Genomic DNA, 7,070 nt, shown 5'->3' on the forward strand with positions numbered 1-7,070 from the left:
GCATTTCTGAACTCACTGACGGGAACATACGTAAATCGGCCATTACTTGCTCTGCCTATGGTCGCTGTTATCAGTTTTGGCGCCGCTGCTAATGCTGCCACAGGCCTAATAATAGACCACATGACTGCCGCAGGGCTGGCTAAGCTTTGCGAAAGCTACATACATCAGCGACGAAAGCACCTTTTAGGAGTGCACCTTGTAGCCCCAGCAATGTCAGAATCTATTATAAGCTACTCTGCGTTGCTACGCCAATGCAATTATTTTTGCGTTCGCCGATAGCATATAATATAATAAATTAAAATATGCTTTAGGCACAGAATTACATCCTACCTCGGTGCTATGCATCAAAGATCTATTTGAGTCACACAGACAGCGAAGAATGAAATATTCATGACGGACGGTCTTTACGAACAACTGCTCTTTACAGCTGGACACGCAAGCCTATTGCTTGGTGGCTTTGGACGCTTCTATTATTTGTGGCATACTGCACATGCACTTGGTTATTGAATATTCCACGCGAAAGATTGCACCGTTAGTATAATATGTCGAAGAGAAATCTAAATACTAACGACGACAGTCTCAAAAAGTTTTAAGAAGTGTAGAAGTTTGGGCTTGTTACTAATATATGAAGCGCTCTTTTCAGAAACATCCGTTTGTTCGAGCCATGTTTTCTTCACGCTAATTCCGCTCTCTTCAAAAAAACCTCCTTGCTTGCGGTCCTTAAGCTAAGATTGTAAGCTGACGCCTCTCATGTCGAAGTTCAATATAGGTCACGTGAGGCTTGAAAAAGTGGGGCATAATGGCCTGCTTCGTCCTCCTGTATATCTTGCTCCTTCGCGGAATCAGAGAGCCGCTCCGATCGCCGATAAGAAAATGCTACTTGCTTATTCGCGACAAGATAAAATAAGCAATGTAGCTTAAAAAACTTGTTTTTTATGTGGCGAACACAAGTAAGAAAATGCATAGATTGGATCGTGGTGTTTTCGTCTTTTATTTTGATAGAAGTGAAAATGGCACTCCAATCTCCGCCAAAGTATAGGTATTTGTGAGGATCTGTGGGATTGCAGGTCTTATTTTAAATAAACACAAAAGTACAAACAATAAACGAGGCGGCTTTTATCGGAAAGGAAACCAATTTCAATACGAGCGAGAAAAAAGGAAAGGAACAAGAGAGCATGGCGGCAACGCACGGGAAAGAAACACACGGTGGAACAGAACAAAGTGCTTACGGACAATACAGGGAAAAGAAAATCAAAGAGGAAAGTTCACACTACTTGTTTTATTTGAGCAACGAGCGGAGAGGACTGGCTGGGTGTCGGGCAGTCAAGGAGTCTCTTGGCGTTCCGATGTTGATGCGACGCTACCGCAGCGTCGGCGTCTGTGGGCTCCCGGCACGGTTTCCAGGTCTGGTATCCCGGAAAAGTCACGTAGGCGCCAGAAGCGGCCTGTGTGGAGCAGCTGACGGATGGTCGGAGAAGAGTGGCGCCTGGGCCTGGTGGTTGAGGCTCTCGACGATGGATGTCCAGGTCTGGTGGCCCGGACGTCTGCGGCTGAGGCCCAAGCCCGCAACTCGGGGAGCCAGCAGAACTCGTCCACGTCCGTCGTCCACCGCGCTCTTCTCTTCTCTGCCACGTAATCCTCTTCGACCTGTCCCGCGTTCCCCTCCGCACGCGCTCCTCGTGCTTTGTCTTCTCCTCACGAACGCCGCTGGGTGGCGCTATCTCCTTACAGAAGGCCCCCTCTTCGGAAGTTTTTTCCAAGGGAAAGAACTCGACTTCAGGAGAGCGACACCAGACGCGTTCGATGATCGCAACACAGAACACCGCACCACAGCGCGCACACCACACACCACACACAATACGACAGCCGTCAATGTTCGAAGCGTTCACGGACCTTCGCACACACAGCACAGAGAGCACATGGAAAGTCAACGTAAAGCGTCCATAGAGGGCGAAGAAACACGGAAAGCATAAAAAGTAGATAGCCGACATTCAAAAACAAGCATGAACAAAAAAAACAATTCCAACAACAGGTGTGGGCTACATTCTTCCGTATTCCATTGTTCACATCAAACCACTTCACCGTCGCGAGAACTTTTTCGGCTAGTACTTCCGTTTTCCTTTGTGAAACCATTTTCTCCAAACCGACCTCGGTTTCCACCCTGATTTTACATGTTCCCGTCCTACGATGTTATTCACTCTGTTCTCCCTTGCCTTCGACACAGTCTGCTGACACATATCACACGATCTGACATAACTCTTAATGTCAGCCTGTACACCGGGCCAGTAAAACTCACTGAGCACCCTTGCTATTGTTTTCCGTATTCCTTGATGGCCGGATAATGCACTCTTATGCGCCAACTTAAGGACTTGCGTGCGTAAGTCCTTCGGTACCACCGCTTGCTCAACGACTTGGCCGGGACACACTTGGTATGTCCGGAAGAGAACACCTTCATCTGTTTCAAAAAAGTGGGCGGTCTGTCCCTTGCCACGAAATATTTGCCCCAACTTCCTGCGACACACCTCTAAAGTCGAGTCTTCTTCCTGTTTCAGGCGAAACTCCGGCCGTGACAAGTGGAGTGTGTTCAGAGTGGGGCTTTTACTATTCTCTGAAACCTTTGCTGTCACCATAAGGGAAGGAACATCGACCGCACCCGTCATGGCTAGGGAAACTGCCTGATCAGTTAGAACTGGCGGGTCAACCGAGAATGGAGGTTTAGCGCCAGGGACATTGCCTATTATGATGTCGTACAGGGGTGTAGACAAACACCGCGCGATGGCCTTACCCGAAAAATATGGTGAGGAAATCACCACCTCCGCTTCCGGAACTTCTACACGGGTCCCATTGGCCAAGAATAATGTAGCCTGCTTCCCTGTAAGTGCCGCTGCCGGTACAAGGGACTCACGCACAACAATGCCGGTGCTGCCCGTATCCCGTAATACCGAACCAGGCTGGCCGAACACCTCGCCGTGCCCCACGGGCATAGCAGTTTCCACAGGGGTGGAAGGACAGACCATCTCCCCCAACTGGCCCTCTACGCGCGTTACCACTGCAGGGTTATCGGGACATGAATACCGAGGTGTCATGCAACATGCGGACGCCTGACGGTCTTCTGGTGTCTTAGCTCTGCATGACTGGGCGTCATGTCCTACCTTGCGACACCAGGTGCAATACAATTGCTTCGGCTTCGTCCGACAATCCGACGCCTTGTGCCCAGTCTTGTCACAAAGAAAACACCGAAGGCGAGACTGTGGACCTGAAATCTCGTCTTTGGCTTTACCTATCGTGTGCTGCCTCTTTTCTTTAAAGACCAACAAGTTATTTTGCCGTTGTGCTTCGAGAAAATGATCGGCAGCCTCCGCCAGCTTGCAGACTGTCTTGCCCTCCCGTTCACGTAAGAAGAGAGCTAAACGGGGATGACAGTTGTTCAGGAACTGCTCGCTCACGACCATTTCACGAACCACCTCAAAAGTGCGGCCTTCTCCCCGCATCTCGACCCAACGGTCAAAGAAACTAAACAATCTGGCAGCATATTGCGAGGCCGTTTCTCCATCCTGGGGCTTGCTCTGGCGAAACTTCTCTCGGTACCCTTCCGCGGTGAACCTAAACCTCTGAAGCAAGGCAAGCTTCGCTTTGTCATAATCCACGGAATCCTCAGGCGAGAGCCGACCGAAGACCCTAAGTGCTTCGCCACCAAGGCACAAGCTCAACGCCGTTGCCCACTTTTCTTTTGGCCAACCCTGCCCCGTGGCCACATGCTCAAACCTCTTTAAGTAGGCATCGAGGTCATCCCGCGCTTCATTGAACTGTGGTATGAGGCTGTGCGGGTTAATGGAGCTAGCCGGTGCGACGCTACGCTCTCCACGGTCACTCGGAGGATTTGCGCCACCCTCCATGAGCCTTATTTGTAGCTGCAAGTTCCGCGCCTCTAACTCCAATTTCTGTTTCTCCGTCTCTAAATTCCGTGCCTCTAATTCCAATTTCTGCTTAGCAGCTTCACGCTCCGTCTCTAAATTCCGTGCCTCTAATTCCAATTTCTGCTTCGCAGCTTCACGCTCCGCAGCTCTCTCTCCCCGTGCCTTACGAAGCTCGTCCTCCACCCACGCTCGCGCCGCACAAGCCCATGCGCTCGCCTAAAGCAACCAAATCTGAAGCGCTCATATTGTTCCTAAATTAACACAACAGGCAAATGAATAAAAACCGACCTCGTCCTGTCGTAGTGGACGCCAAATTTGTGAGGATCTGTGGGATTGCAGGTCTTATTTTAAATAAACACAAAAGTACAAACAATAAACGAGGCGGCTTTTATCGGAAAGGAAACCAATTTCAATACGAGCGAGAAAAAAGGAAAGGAACAAGAGAGCATGGCGGCAACGCACGGGAAAGAAACACACGGTGGAACAGAACAAAGTGCTTACGGACAATACAGGGAAAAGAAAATCAAAGAGGAAAGTTCACACTACTTGTCTTATTTGAGCAACGAGCGGAGAGGACTGGCTGGGTGTCGGGCAGTCAAGGAGTCTCTTGGCGTTCCGATGTTGATGCGACGCTACCGCAGCGTCGGCGTCTGTGGGCTCCCGGCACGGTTTCCAGGTCTGGTATCCCGGAAAAGTCACGTAGGCGCCAGAAGCGGCCTGTGTGGAGCAGCTGACGGATGGTCGGAGAAGAGTGGCGCCTGGGCCTGGTGGTTGAGGCTCTCGACGATGGATGTCCAGGTCTGGTGGCCCGGACGTCTGCGGCTGAGGCCCAAGCCCGCAACTCGGGGAGCCAGCAGAACTCGTCCACGTCCGTCGTCCACCGCGCTCTTCTCTTCTCTGCCACGTAATCCTCTTCGACCTGTCCCGCGTTCCCCTCCGCACGCGCTCCTCGTGCTTTGTCTTCTCCTCACGAACGCCGCTGGGTGGCGCTATCTCCTTACAGTATTCCAGAATCACAGTCAGTGGATGAAGTTTGCATTTCGCTGCGTTCCTGGCCATTCGTACGCAGCCTAAACTTAGGTGGAGGTGCGTGTACTCCTGTTCAAGCTTCCTGCTCATTTCTTACAACGTCAGCGAGTACAGTCGTGCAAAACTTGTCTACAGCGACCGAACGGAGTGCTCTGTCGTGTATTTATGACAACCGCCGCTATCTCGCAGTTTTTAAAGACATGAGAAGTTAAACATGACTTTTCGGAATGCGCATGCACGATAACCGGATTTCCTGCCATAGACCACTCATAAATGGCAGAAGTGTACTCCCCGATGTGCCATTCCAGCGCTCTAGAAAGGTGTCTGGACGACTGTACAAACAGGGCGTTAAGTGCACCCCAATGGACCTACAGTTCGTGCGCGACTCGACGTCAGTCAGTGTATACCGCCATGGCCTTTCCTTGCTCAACGCTACTCTTTGGCTGCTGGTGTATGAATGTCTTAAAACTACTTATTAACTTCTAATAGGTTAAAGTCAATCAAATCAAATTCACGGCGCTTTCCTCCAGCAAGCAGTGCACAGATTGGTCCGTAGTGTTCACTGAGGACGCTTACACAGCTTTTCGAAGTGCAGTAGTACTCAACTTCTCTCTGCCGTACACGCGTAACTATTTATCGCCATAGAATGTATAATGCTCTTCGTATGTGTCTGTATTCTGTACGGGCATGCGTTCTCTCAGCACTGCTGGGAAAATGCGCGGACCACGCATGAGCGACGCGCTACAGTCGTAGATAAAAAGCTGGCACAGAGAGGGTGTCACTTCTTCAGATTCTTCGAGCCTTTTAAATCAAAGCAGAGGAAGGCGGCCCAATGATGGAGACACGCGACACATCTCTCACAGCGCCACTTTTCTACTAAACACTACTGCCGCATGTGAGTGTAAAATTGCACAACACTGCCCCCCTTAGTTCTGAATCTGAAGTGATCTGAAAGCTTTTTATTGGTTTCAAAAAGCTGCAGAAAAAATGGTGTCTGCAGGAAGTCACAAAAACGAAAAGAGCTTAATATTGCAGCTTAATCATTTCAGACGTCTACAGCGCTATAAACGCTGCCAAATTACCGTATCGTTTATTAAAATGTCATTGTTTATGGGCTCGCGTTCATTAATATTTTTTCGCCACCTCTCTCGTTTTTTTCCTGCCATACAAATTAGGTGAAGACTGCACATGCGGAAAAACGCAACCTGGCTTTGTCATAAGAGCGAAATTATTCATTAAAAATTTGTACCTGCTCATGAAATATAACATATTTGCCGCTCTTTCTGGGACGCTGGAAATATAAAACAATATCCGGAGAGAACTGTTAAGCGGAGGATACAAAGCAAATATTTTGCAAGCGCGAGGAACGTTCATGAAGTCCGAGTTACGTTTGGTTGCACCTTACTTATTAATAGACGCGCTTCCGTAGGGGCAAGTCGCAGAATCTCAAGAGCTTACAGCAACCCCCCCCCCCCCCCCCCCGCCCCGTAGTCTTACGAAATATTTTTTTCTCTCAGCATTTCTGAAGACTGCCGTAAAGCGCTTTCTGTCCGGAAGAGAGAACATCACGCCCGTTTCCTTTACTAAGCTATTATTGTGGCGGCAGCCTCAATGCAAGGCCGACTGCGACGAAGGAAACTATACAACTGCCGGAAAAAAAACGCGAGGAAAACGAGACTCACTATTTCAGGCCCATCTAAACGGAAATGCTCACAAAACTTTGCACATGCACTGGGCAAACTAAGGCCGCCCTTGCTTGCAGAGAGTCCATGAGTAAAAAGATTCTGGCTTTGTATGAAATAGCTCCTATGTTGCGGACTACAGTATATCCCTATAGTAAAGATGATATAGCTACAAGATGCTATGTAAAGATGTTTTAAAGCAATAGTAAAAACGGTGTCGGTACTAAGAAGGCCGTTTTTAGGAGACATTACCCACTTTACCTTTATGGGAAGGCGTCTTATTTTTCTCCATAGCTTGGCCACGGAATACCTCTTCCCAACACCCTAAATGAAATAGCACCCTTTTAACTCGGAAAATATCACCTTTTTAAACTATCGCCCTTTGTAACTCGGACCCCTGCACGTCCAAAAAGGGGTGCGAAGTATGGCTCTCACAATCCGC

The 7,070-nt window shown here is 49.2% G+C and overlaps 1 long non-coding RNA gene across 1 annotated transcript in view; it reads right to left on the reverse strand.

Annotated features, from left to right (window-relative positions):
* LOC149362645 (uncharacterized) overlaps positions 1-4,905 on the reverse strand; it is a 44,397-nt gene extending 39,492 nt beyond the window's left edge. The window contains exon 1 of the long non-coding RNA XR_016289031.1: positions 1,275-4,905. This is a non-coding gene — a long non-coding RNA (uncharacterized LOC149362645). The remainder of the gene's footprint in view (positions 1-1,274) is intronic.
* Positions 4,906-7,070: the final 2,165 nt, after the last annotated feature.

Source organism: Amblyomma mixtum, chromosome 2 (assembly GCF_055824585.1).
Source record: "Amblyomma mixtum isolate Tamu chromosome 2, ASM5582458v1, whole genome shotgun sequence".
In the NCBI taxonomy this organism is placed as follows: Eukaryota; Metazoa; Arthropoda; class Arachnida; order Ixodida; family Ixodidae; genus Amblyomma; species Amblyomma mixtum.